At 38.1% G+C, this 14,288-nt stretch overlaps 1 protein-coding gene across 7 annotated transcripts in view; it reads right to left on the minus strand.

The window, feature by feature from the left end:
- Window positions 1–14,288, minus strand: part of LOC122550905 (amyloid beta precursor protein binding family B member 2b) — a 266,027-nt gene that overhangs the window by 118,298 nt on the left and 133,441 nt on the right. The window lies entirely within an intron of this gene.

Genomic DNA, 14,288 nt, shown 5'->3' on the forward strand with positions numbered 1-14,288 from the left:
GATAAGTCACCGTCAGCAAAGATAAGAAGATCGTTCAAAAATCTCTGTTGACTATTCTTCTAGATATTCAGTTTTTGGAACTGTTGAAGGGGGTAGACCCTCTGAGGAAAATGGAAGGGGCAGTCAATTATTGGACATTTAAAATGATTCTTATGTTAGGCAGTGTTTGACAAAATTCAATAGGGTTGTTATGGGGACTGTCCTGTCAGGGACATAGACAAGAGATTCTGTGGCAGTCAGCATAAACTTAGGATGATTGGTTGCTTTCCTGGTGCCAGGATCAAGGACATCTCTAAATGTTTTGAGCATATTGCTCAAGGTGAGATTGAGAAGCCAGAAATTATTTTACACATTGTTAGGAATGACACTTCTCGGAAAAAGATTAAAGCAGTACAGAGTAAATTTAAGAGGCAGAAGGTTAAAAAATAGAACCTTAAAAATAGTAACTTCTAGTTTACTCCCAATGCCAAATTTAACAAGGGAAGGAACAAAAGAATAAAGGAGATAAATCAATGACTGAAGAGCTGCTGCATTGTTAATGGATTCAGGTCTTTGGGCAATTGGAATGCCTTTTGGTATAGAAAAGCCCTGTTCAAAAAGATTGGTGTACCCTGAACTGGAAAGGGACCAATATCTTAGCAGGGAGATTCGCTCATTCTATAAAGGGAGACTTTATACTGATAGAGTGGGAATGGAGGCAATTCTAAATAGCGGTGTAAATGGATTGATGGGGAAGGTTCTGAATATGAAGAGAATATATCAGCTTGAAAAGAAAGACAAGAGAGCATCAGAGTATGTAGTAACTTCAAAGAACTAAATTGTGCTTATTTCAATGCCGGGGTAAGGCTGATGAACTCAGGGCATGTTTAAGAACATGGGATTGGGACATCATAACTATTACAGGACCTGGACTGAGAGATGGACAAGACTGGCAATTCAGTGTTCCAGATTTTAGATGCGATAGGAAGGATAGAAAAGGAGGGAAGAAAGGAGGTGGAGTGGCATTTTTGATTAAGGGACACATTACTGCTGTGTGTATTACTAGAGAAGATATTTTTGGAAAATCAGCCAGTAAAAATATATGGATAGAAATTAGAAATAAGAAAGGAAAGATCACTTTGATGGGATTATACTATAGGTCCCCCAATAGTAAGTGGGAAATTGAGAAACAAATATGTGGGGAGATCTCAGATATATGTAAGCATAATAAGGTTGTAATAATGGGGGATTTTAATTTTCCAAACATTTACTGGGGCTACTATAGTGTTAAAGATTTGGATGGTGAAGAATTTGTGCTGGAAAAGCACAGCCAGTCAGACAGCATCTGAGGAGCAGGAGAGTTGACATTTTGAGCATAAGCTCTTCATCAGGAATTGATACATCGACTCTCCTGCTCATCGGATGCTGACTGACCTGCTGTGCTTTTTGCAGCACCACACTTTTTGACTCTGATCTCCAGCATCTGCAGTCCTCACTTTCTCCTCCATAGTGAAGGATTTGTCAAATGTCTTCAAGAAAATTTTCTTCATCAATATGTGGGTGCTCCTACTAGAGAAGGAAGAAAACTAGAATGAGCAGGGCAGACGACTGAAATGAAAATGGAGGAACACTTTAGGTCTAATGATCATAATTCTATTAGTTTCAAAATAGTTATGGAAAGGATAAGCCTTCCAAAAAATTAAGGTTTCTAATTGGAGTAAAGCAAATTTTAATGGTATGAGACTAGTACTTCCAAAAGTATATCTACTTGATTGAAGTAGATTGTTTGCAGGTAAAAGGACAACTGTCAAGTGGGAGGCATTCAACAGTGTCATGACATGAGTTCAGAGACATTATGTTCCTGTTAGAGTGAAAGGTAAGGCTGCTAAGATTAAGGAACAATGGATGAATAAAGATATTGAGGTTCTAGTCATGAATAAAAGATTTTAGTTTAGATATAGACAATTGGTTGAACTGAATATCACTCATATGTAGGGGCATTCTTAAGAAAGAAATTAGGAAGGCAAAGAGGGGATATGATATAGCATTGGCAGATAAGGTTAAGCATAATCCAAAGAAATTCTACAAATACATTAAGAGCAAGAGGGTAACTAGGGAGAGGTTGGGTCTCTTAAAGATCAAGGAGGTCGCCTTTGTGTTGAAGCTCAGGAGATGGGAGAGACATTAAAATTAATATTTCGCATCAGTTTTTACTGTGGAGAAAGAAATGGAGTCTAGCGATTGCAGAAAAATCAACTTTGATGTTTTAAAAACACATCAGTTCCAGAAGTAGTAGTTCGGGAGGTCTTAGAGAATGTAAAGATGGATAAATCTGCAGGACCTGATCTAATGTATCTCAGACATTGTGGGAAGTAAGGGAGGAAATTGTGAGACCCCTTGCAGAAATATTTGCATCGTCTATAAGTACAGGTGAGGAGCCTGATGACTGGATGTTGTAACGTTGACTGGATGTTGTTCCCTTGCATAAGAAAGGCTGTAAGGAGAACCTGGAGAACTTTGGATCTGAGAGTCTGACTTCAATTGTGGGTAAATTGTTGGAGGTGATTTTAAAAGATAGGATTTACGGACATTTAGATAGAAAAAAAATAATTAGGGATAGTCAGTATGGTTTTGTGCAAGGAAAATCATGTCTCATAAACTTGATTGAGTTTTTTGAGGAAGCTACCAAAACGATTGATGATGACAGAGCAGCAGACATTGTTTATTTGGATTTTAGTAAAACCTTTGACAAGGTTCCAGATGGTAGACTAATTAGTAAAGTTAGGTCAGATGGGATTCAGGGTGAGCTGGTCAGTTGGAAACATAATTGACTTAGCAGCAGGAGACAGAGAGTAATGCTGGAGGATTGCTTTTCTGACTGGAGGCCTGTCACCAGCAGTGTTTCACAGGGATCGTTTCTGGGTCCTCTTTTGTTTGTCATTTATATAAATGTTTTGAATGAGAATATAGAAAGCACGGTTAGTAAGATGTGGACGACACCAAAATTAGTGGCATAGTCGACAGTGAAGAAGATTTTCTAAGATGACAAAGGGATCTTGATCAAATGGGTCACTGGACTGATGGAGTTCAATCTGGATAAATGTAAGGTAATGCATTTTGATATAACCAGCAAGGGTGGGGCATATACAATTAATAGAAGGATATTGGGTAGTGTTGTAGAACAGAGAGACCTATGGGTGCAGATAGATAATTCTTTGAAGTTTACATCACATACAGACAAAGGGTTAAAAAGGCATTTGGCATGCTTGCCTTCATTGCTTAGTTCTTTGAATATAGGAGTTGAGAAGTCATGTTGAGGTTATACAGGACATTGGTGAGGCCTCTTCTGGAATACTGTGTTCAGTTCTGCTCACCCACTTTAAGGAAGGATATTAAGCCGGAGAGGGTTCGGAAGAGATTTACCAGGACGTTACCAGGTGTGAAAAGTTTGAGTTATAACAAAACGCTGGATAGGCTGGGACTTCTTCACTGGAGCATAGTAAATTGAGAGGCAACCTTATAGAAGCTTATAAAATAATGAGAGGTATAGATAGTATTAATGGTAGCTGTCTTTTCCCTAGGATGGGGAATTTCAAGACTAGGGGGCACATTTTTAAGGTGAAAGGAGAGATTTTAAAAAGACATGAGAGGAAAATCTTTTACACAGCGGGTGGTTTGCATATAGAATGAACTTCCTGAGGAAGTGGTGGATATGGGTACAATTACAACGTTTAAAAGACATTTGGATAGGTACATGAATAGGAAAGGGTTGGAGGGATATGGGCCAGGAGCCGGCAGATGGGACTAGTTTAGTTTGGGATTATGTTCTGCATGGACTGGTTAGACCAAAGGGTTTGTTTCTGTGTTGCATGACTCTATGAAGTTCCCTTAGCAACAAATTGTTCAAAAATAACCTAAATATGGCAGCTTTTGCAAAGCATGCAAACTCATCCACTAACAGGAATGCAGAAGATGATGATATTTTAGTGCCATATTTCATGTTCTTTCCACTATTAACAAAAGCTCACATGACAACACCAACATTTTATTCATCCCCAAGTTATTTGGTTGTCATCGCAATGAACTGTTCAGCAAAAATAACTTTTGTTTGAGTCAGAGTCACACAGCATGGAAACCGACCCTTGTGTCCAACTCATTCATGCTGACCAAGTTTCCCAAAGTAAACTAGTCCCATTTTCCTGCATGAGGCCCCTATCCCTCCAAACCTTTCCTATTCACGTATCTGTCCAAACGTATTTCAAATGTTGTATCCTTCCTACAGCAAGTCGACCAGAACTGTACACAGTACTCCAAAAGTGGCCTCTCCAATGTCCTGTACAACTGTAACATGACGTCCCAACTCTTCTACTCAATGCTCTGACCAATGGACTTGAAGACAACATTCCCCATCCCTGCAAACATTTTGGCAAACCCCTGCTGTACTCTTCAAAATACCCTCATTGGTTGTTATTATTACATTAAGAAATGTTGGAACGTGACAATGAATGAAAATGCAGAGTTGATGAAGAAAGTGTCAAGTCACATGTGCAACAGTGACAGGCAGCATCTATTTAAATCCATTGACAACAACAATAAATATTGGCATGTAGCAAGTGGGATTAACTAACCAAGAATTTCTCACACCACGTAACTTTTACCGGTGACAGCTTCAGATTGGTGACGGCGACCATGTTCATCAGCAAAATGAAGATAAACATAATTAAGAAAATGAAGAGGCATTTCTGTAAGGTGGTGAAATATTGCCAGTGATGCAAGGTATCCCCACTGAGACTATAGCCCACTTACTTGCAGGGACAGGCAGAGCAGTGAGTTGGATTGTCATGGGAGTCAGGTACAGTGGTCACATTAAAGGACAAAAATCGCTAATCCCATTTGCAGAAAAATGCCTGAAATTATTTATCTGTCACTTGTAACAGGCCCACCACAAGATCTCCACCTTGTGCTACTTTAACCTTACCTCTTCAATCAACATTTCCTTCATTCATTGTGATCTACAAATTGTTCAAATTGCGTGCTCCTGATTGGCTCTCCTGCATCAGGTGCAAGCTAAAATCAGCCTGACTTCGAGCTTGTGATTTGCAAAGGAAAATTCAAACTGCTTTGTGCTTTTAGAAATGGGAGTCATTATACTCAGTAAAGATACCATATTTCAAACTTTCTGGATATGGACTCCAGTCAATATTGACTGGGACAACGCACATATCCTAAGGCAGGTGAAACAAAGACACACACGAGCATTCTTAGAGGCATGGAACTCCATTAAGAAACACATTGATTTAGACCCTATCTACCATCCCTTGGGAAAAAAAATCTTAAGAAACCAAGAGCTATAAATAGAGAGGCGGGACATGCCACCAGCGCTTCACCAGAGACCCTCACTGATGTTACTTAGTTTGGTGATGAAACATCTGAAAACAAACCTTCAAGCTCAGTGAGCTAACTTACAAACTTATCATCAACCTGAGCTACAAATCTTCTCAAAAATCACGAATATTGACAATTTGCAGTCCACTTTTAAAATAAATCCCAAAGATGATCACCGAAATTCAAGTAACCTTTTGTGATTTCTGCATAGAGAGAGAATTAGCTCAGTACCCGGAAGGGTCTTAAAAGTATAAACCTTCCAATTTTATCATCACCTCTACCAGAATCCTTTAACAGGTAGGCTGTTTCCATGTATTTACCCTTCTCAAATTTAATGGTCTTCCCCAGAGCCTACGTCTGCTGGCTTGAACTTTAAAGAAATGTGTGGAGAAGTTAGTTTATCAGTGCAATGGTAGTGTCCCTACCTCTGGGCTGGGGCTGGGTTTAAGTCTCAGCTGCTCCAGAGGTGGGATAGATCATCTCTGTACAGATTGAGTTATAAATATCTATCATAGGCAGATGTGACTGCACACTTGTCACTCCCCACTGTGTAATTCTAATTTTGCTTCCTTTATGTGGACAACAGAAGTATTGATCATGTGGTCATATGATCAAAACTAACTTCAGGTACTTACAATTCTTAGTACTCCAACAGCCAGCATGAAACAAGTCAGCCTGGAAACCACCGGCTCAGAGGAACCATCCTCCAGCGAGGTGAACAAAACCTTGTCTGAATACACAATCCAGCTGGTCACAGAGATCAGGGCTAACTTGTCTTCACCCGTTAGGATTGGTCTTTACACAATCTCAGCCACAACTCGATCTGGAAACCCGCAGACTTCCAACTTCCCTTTTGTGGTTCTTTACATCAACGGAATTTATCCAGGTTTCCAACTTGTGCCTCTTAAAGGAACAAATATAAACTCATGACGTGCTTCACTCATTTCTGTTAATAACCTAGCCGATAAATGCACGCTTTGTATTTCGAATCCATCATAACATGGGTGTTTGCCTTTGTATCCTTGAGGGATTGACCATTTTTCCTTGCTTTTACATTTCAGGGTGCTGTGTGACCAGACGTCATCTTTTTATTGGAATAAACTTACCCAAAGGCTGCTTAGAGTCGATTGCTAAACGTCACAACACTCAAAGGTTTAAAATACTCAATCATAGAGTCATAGTCATAGAGATGAACAACATGGAAACAGACCCTTTGGCCCAACCCGTCCATGCTGACCAGATATCAGATGTAGACAACTGAAAGGAGAGGACAAAAATGAAAAAAGGGCAAAAGATTCCTTATTCTTGGCACTATGTGGTGGATCTGATATAAACAGTTGCAAGCATTTTCTTACAAACAGGATTCCCAATTTTGCTCTTTATTAAAGTGACCACTGCACCTGAATCCCATGATGATCCAACCTCTCACCCGTCCATAAAGGTTTTTGGTTATGTGTAAATAATTACAATTTCTTTTTTTTTGGAAGCACTTAGGCACTTGATATGCAAACATTTTGTAAATTTCATTTGCCGATTTATATTGTGTCACGAGGTGGTGAATCTCACTCCTGTTCATTGTCATTACAATGTTAACAACTGTGTATCCACATCAATGTAATCTGCAAGATGGCTGACCACAGTTCAACTCTGTATTTCAGGGCTCCGGCCCGAAATGTCGACTCTCCTGCTCCTCGGATGCTGCCTGACCTGCTGTGCTTTTCCAACAACACTCTCTAAACTCTGATCTCTCTGCAGACCTCATGGTCTCCTCTGTGTATTTCACGAGCAGAAGCAACATTCTCTAATCCCAATAATGAGTTGATCTGTGAAATAACTTGAACCTTCATAAGAAGACAAACATTTTCTGAATAAGTTCAAAAGACTATGGGTACGAAAAACTGGCATTCCTGAGCAATATTACTGTGCTATTTATAAAAAGGCGGAATCTTATAGGGGCCTCAATAACATAGGCTTTGGAGAGAGTGAGTGTGAGGTATGAAAGAAGATGGTGGCACAGCCTGGTGGAGTGGGAAAGGCCATTGATCTTCTTCCTAAAGTGCTGGGCATTCCTCCAGATACTTGAGACTGCACTAACTTTGGAAGTAACCTTGGACCAGGATGGCATAGCCTGTCAGCTGGTTCGGGAGGAAAGAATGTCCCACCCGTATACCAGCCCGTCCAGAAGGACTTCCAGGTTCCTGCCTGCAAAGCTATCAAAGCTCCTCTGCTCTGACGTGTCCAGTGCAGATATCAGCAGCTGTTCTTATCATTGTAATCAATTCTTATTACAATGCAAAACATGCAATTTCCATCCTGGCCGTTCACTATAATCCAACTGAGTCCCCAGACTCCTTTTAGAAAATATTGTTATGCTACCTTAAATTGTGGGTTTTTCCTGAGTAAGGTCCACCTGATGGCAGTAGCTCACTGGAGTCATAGATAATTAATTACATGTACAAACACAACACCCATTTCCAATAACTCTCACATCTTCACCGGATAACCTTTGGATAAGCTATACAAGGATCCAAAGCAGCATCACTGGTTGAGTACTGCCCAGCTGAGATCAATTAACACAGCTAACACTGGGCATTAAATCTGATCTTTTGGTCAACAGGACTAAGTGCACAATACTTTATAATGTATCACCAGGGCTTAAGAAAGACATGACATAGAATACTTAGTTCTCTCTGTTCTACACTGAATTTTTACATCTAAATATTCAAAGTATCAGAAGTTATTTATGCACATATTTCTATTTGCTATCTGTGTTTAGTTTAATACAGCTCTGTTACTTACAATAAGATAAAGTCTCAATTGACATGCCTAAACTTCTCAAATCTATTAAGCAAGCCCCATGTATCTTATATAGTCTTCACTATAATCAATGTAAATTTAAACAGCCTCAAACAAACTCCAGAAATAAAATGCAGATCTGAATTCAAGTTATAAGTATTACATCAACCGATATTAGCTAACATTTGCACACAGAATTAGCAGAAGTCATGAGGGAGAGGCATTTGACAAACACATCACTCACTTGCGACAACTGCAAGGGGTTTTGCTGAGACCTCATCTAGAGTAATGTGGAATTTTAGTCTCAATATTTAAAGTAGGATGCAATTGCAATGAAAGCAATACATCAAAGGTTCACTGGTTTGGAAACCAATGTTCAGAGGCTGAGAAAGTTGGGTGCTTATTCTCTGTAGAAAAAGGAGAGGTGATCTCATTGAAACATTCAAAAAGTGGCTGAACAGGATAAATGCTGAGGTATATTTTCCCTCAACAGGGAATCTAAATCAAAGGGGCACTGTTTCAAGAAAGAGGCTGATACTGACAACTGAGAAAGAAATTTCTTCATTCAAAAATTTATGATTCTTTGGATTTTTCTAACCCAGAAAGTCATGGATGCACTACTTTTGAACTATATTAAGATGGAAAAAATGGATTTTTGATCTTTCAGGAAATCAAGGGATATAGCTAAAGCCCAAGTTCAGTTAAGATTGTGTTGAATGGTGGAGCAGAATTCATTGGCGTACAGTCTCTTTCTGCTTCGATGTCTTATTTGGAACAATATTTTCTCACCATGACCCTACTTCCAGGCTTTGATAGTGTTGTCACTGCTGAGCGTTAGCCTGTTTAATGGAGCTGGTCTGCAATGGTGTTTAACTCCATACGTACAAAAGAATTCTAGGAGATTGCCATAATCCTTGTTTAGCAATCTCTGGTATAAACAAAAGATCTAGAGTATGATTTTTGTTAATTCTACAGAAATGCAAAAATCAGCTTGAGCATGATATATCAAATGTTATAAACAAATATCTCATGTAAACACAAATATGCATTTACAACTTCCCAGCTATTATTCACAAGTCAAATATTTCTTCTCTTGCAAATCAAAATGCGCTTAAAATTATCATTCAAATCAGAAATGTAATTCTTACTGTCTCTTAGGCAGCTCACTGCAAAGGCTAGATATTAAAAAATGTTAAATATCACAGATAAGTGAAAAAAGTACATGTGAATACAAAGGAAAAAATCAAGGTCCAAAATGACGCCCTCAAGGGTAAAATTTCAAAATGGTTTTGAAATGAAAATGCTGTCAATAAATTAAAGGGGATCCAAGAAGATGTTTTTTTTTATCTAGAGAGTGGTGGGAGTTTGGAACACACTTCCTCAAAGTATTTTTTTAAAATATTGATTGGCACTCGAAGTGTCATAACCTGAGGGCTACAGACTAAGATCTGTTAAGTCGAATTAAGTTGCAAAGTTCTTTTTAACCTGCAGAGGTGCATGAGTTGAACAACCTCCTTTGGTTCTGTTTCACTGAGTGAAACCAAATCCTAATTTTATATTTAAATGAACAAACGTATTCAGCAATGATGCTGAAAATACTTGCTCTGTATCCTTCAGCTGCTTACACTCAATCCATATACTCACTGTCCATTGGTAGCAAGTCATCTTAAGTTGCATTCCATGGTGTTAGATCACTTCATTATGTTTTAAGTATTGAAAAGCAACAAAATATATAAGGAAACACTTTACAATTTGAGTCTTTCTGTCTGAATCACAGCTGACTGGAAAATTCCAGGCCCTTACTGCACTTAATATCATTACTGCACCACCATAAATACAGCCTGGTTTTTAAATAATTAAACTCCAGATCATTCCGCATGCAGAACAAGATGTCTGAAGTTTTACCTACCCTCATAATTCACGATTATGATGGCCAGCTTATAATCTTTCCCCAGCATCATTACGTGCACAGATACACAAATAAATGACCTCCCTTGCAGCTCAACTAATAAATGGAAACTCTGTGAAATAGATAATGCTTAGACAATAATCAGAGAGCAGACTTCCGGATAAGGTCTGGTGAAACCTGTTCATTCTTAATCAGGCTCCACAACATTGACTGATCATTTGGTGCATTCCGTCTTCCTTTCTGCTCAGCACTTTGTGTTGCTATGACAACCAAAAGGATCATCTCCCTGCAGTCCCTCAGCAAAATCATCACGTGATTGAAGAGCTACAGTATTGCAAAGTAATTTTTTTTTATTGATTGACTAGAATACTTGCAGACATCAAAACACACAAAGAACAAGGGTTATTGTCTAGTGGATGGCAGGCAGATATGAAAGTGTGACTGAAGGTTAACATTACTTCTCTGATTATAGTACCAGAACAATAGTACTGAAAAAATATCTCCCTGAGACAGCTAGTCACCTTCAAGTACTCTTTGCACACTCTAGGAAGTTACACAGTCCTCTCTTCCCACCCCTCATATTGAAATTAAGATCTAATGTTTTACTTAGTAGCTGGAGCCAATTTTATTTATATATAGAAATTGCAATAATCAGACATCTCTGGAACTAAAAACTATGATTAGGATAAAGTTCATTGGTGACTTCTGCACTGCTCCATCACAGAACTGTATCCTTCCTTAAATATTCACATATCACCTCATTTAATGTAGCTGTCACTACATTTCATTTGTAATTGGAAAGTGGTATACTGCCACAATCAGTGGCATCTCATTTCAAGTACGTAAAATTCTACTCATTTCCTTCAGGTAATAAGACTGAAAAAAAAGCAATTTTAAACATATGAATGTATGCAGTTGTCACAAATCTTAACACAAGAATTAAATCTGTGCAGATTAATGGATGGCTAGATAAATTACAGACATTTATAATCCCAAAATCATTCTGGGTTGCCCTTAGTCCCGTGCAGAAAAAGACCATCAACATGTACAATTCACTGAGGATAGCATTTTGTGAAAGGTATATATTCCATGAGCAGATAGGTGAAGAAATGACGAACATGAGCAGTAGCAAACTTAACTGACTGAAAAAATGACAAGGGTAATCTTCAAGCTGTGCAACAGAATGCACAGATTACATTAATGCCATGTTTAGAAAATAGTGAAAAGTGACTTCATGTAAACTACCTTGAGTGTTGCGTGTATTCGAGGATAGTGACAGGGAACAAAACAGCTGCTAGCTTAGTAAAGACAGGCAATAACAAACACATTTCTATTGTTACCTGCCGCTAGAGCTATAAACAGTGTGGCATAGGATTGTGTACAAAATATCGATAAAATGCAACATTGAGCTCCAAACGGCAAGTACATCTCCTGAAAATATTACATGCACCTCGAACAGGAATTATAACAAGTACAGAGCTGCTGCATAAAATAAGGTGGAGGAATTCTTCTTTTCGAAGTGAGAACTGCGTAAGCAAGATAGTGAGTTTGAGGAAAAAGAAGAAAAAGGAAACTTGCATCTTGAGAAAGTTTTCTAAAATGGGAGATCAACAGTATTTTAACTAATATAAATGTCTCTTTCAGTATTGATAACCTTAGGCACATTTCAATCTTGCATTAGTCAACTAAACCTGAAATTCATCCAGTAAATGTTACAATAGGATATTTAAAATTCAGTGAGAGTTTTATCAGTATTAAAGTGATGTGTAAACGTATCGTTCTTACGAACAGTGCCATTCACACAACCACATCAAGAAACTAAACGTCCAAGCAAACCAGACCAAAGGGCAAAACCGTGGTAAATGAGTGGTATCTCATTAAAGAAAAAGCCTGACAATCTGCAGTAGCACTACCTTATCAATTAATCAGAAAGCCTTTTTGTACAGTGTCACCAGCATTATTCACTCTGCGATAAACTGTGTTGCAAGAAATTTGCCACTGTTGATCATAAACCTTTAAAATTCAATTATGTTGCAGATGAACAGTGATAGTGAATGCACTGTTGCTGTTGATTAGCAAGGGAGAAATATCATAGAATCAGATTCTGTTTCTATACTTGATTTAAGGTACCAGAATAACAAAATCACTGCACATACAAAGCTGCAGAAGGAAGTTAAAAGCTTACAAATGCATTCTGAAATTCCAGTCAATAATCAACATCACATCAGATGTGCCTGTATCACAGGACACAGGATTTGGGAAAAGAAGTAGGCTGTTTGGTCCTTCCTGTTCCACCATTCAATGGGATCATGGCTGATCTAGGTGTGGTCTCAGCTCCACTTTCCTGTCTGACTCCCTACCCCTCGCTGCCTATGATCCTCCACTCCACTGACTGCACAAAAAGCTAATTTAAAGACCCAGCCTCTACAGCCTTCTGTGGAAGAGAATTCTACTCTAATGAACTGCTGAGAGAGAGAGAAAAACCTCACTGCTGTCTCAAAAGAAAAGCCTTTTATTTTTTAACTATGTCCTCTAGTTTCAGTTCTCCACAGAGGGAACTCCCATTATCCACTCCTCTCTGTCCCCTCAAGATCTTGTGTTTGAATAAGATCACCCTGCATTCTTAAACCAAAGATCACTAATAAACTGAGGACATGTTCAACAGGAATGAAAATTAGTTGGTTTCGGTGAGGAGTAGATAATCCACAATGCTACTTTATATCGTGCAGACAGCAAGTTGAAAATCTTCACCAAATATCAGTACAAATAGCAGCAAGCTTCCGGCTGAACACTGAACATCAAGCAATAGTCAGCATGTATATGAAAAAGTAAACATTTTTTCTTGCACATGACATGTTTTCAGTACCTATCTTTCTATAGAAAATCCATGTTATTATCATGCCAATCTGGTCTAACCAAGGTCAGTGTTAACATCTCATGCATTAAGCAGGAATTTCCTGAACTTCCCTTAAATGCATTATCCTGATGCATTTTTAAACAAACAGCTGTGCTCTTAACAAACATTTATATCTCAATAAGCAAAATGTTAAATAGTTTGCTGGCAATAAAGGCAAGTGACACAAACAGAATATTACAGTTTTGAAAGTTGAATTTCAGGTTGTGAAACTCAGCCAGTTAAGAAGCTGCAAAATTAAGAATGTTATTCAGTTGAGAACTGTAAAACTGACTAATTTAACACTGACTGTAAATTCAACATAATTTCATTCATCATGTCATATGTTAGTCAATATTTCAAGAATAAAAAAACAAGCTTTATAGGGTAAGAGGAGCTCCAGTGCCTCTCATTCAGGCATAAGTTTTTATAACTCAGCACTTGAACACAAATAAAGCTTATACCATCCTAAGCCTTAAGTGAACTCCATCAATATTTGCTGCTCCCAAATGAGAGATTCCAGGAATCAGTCAACAAATCTCAAACAGATCTAAATTCAAGACTGGCAATTGATACGCATCTTCCAGGGAATAAATTTTGTGGGCTATAGTAGTTTCACAGATGGAATGTCAAGCATTTGATTTAATGGAAACTGATTCAAATCATAAAATGGCATTTTGGCAATACTTTAAAATTGGAACATCTGCTAAAACAGACAATAGGAAAGCAAAATAAATCAGTGTAAACTGAGAATTCTACATGGCACACCTAACAATCTTTATGCAATAGAAGAGTCACTTGGGCTAAAATAATTTTGGTTACTTCATATTTCAGTTGGTAGGCCAATTCAAGAATTTCATCTGTTGTGAGAAGATACTGTGAAACTCAGTCCACTCATGATCAAAGCACTTGATGCTCAGTTATTTAACAAACAAATTTCAGCAAAGCAAATTACCATGTTAATATCAGAACTGCTCCATACAGAAAAAAATGATGCATTTGTTAGTTTTGAAGGGAAAACAATCTAAAAGCACCTTCAAGTATAGGAGAAAGAACACAACTGTGACGTAGTTGTTCCTGAAGAAGGGAGATAGTTTAGAAGGGCTAAGAGATAAATTACCCAAGCATAAAAAAAAGTTTGAAAGTTCAAAACCAGAGGTGTTTGGTTAAAACCCAAAAGGGTTTGAAGCTGAAAAAGTCTAAGCTCAGTTGTACGAAGACTCAAGGATAAGATTCTTGGATACTTGAGACTCTGAATTAAAGCCACAGTTAAATTTAGCTCTACAGAAGGGTCTATTTCCATGTTGTACATCTCTGTGACTATAA

Source organism: Chiloscyllium plagiosum, unplaced genomic scaffold, assembly GCF_037043375.1.
Source record: "Chiloscyllium plagiosum isolate Xiang-an unplaced genomic scaffold, Cpla_swu_hap1 HiC_scaffold_1, whole genome shotgun sequence".
Lineage (NCBI taxonomy): Eukaryota > Metazoa > Chordata > Chondrichthyes > Orectolobiformes > Hemiscylliidae > Chiloscyllium > Chiloscyllium plagiosum.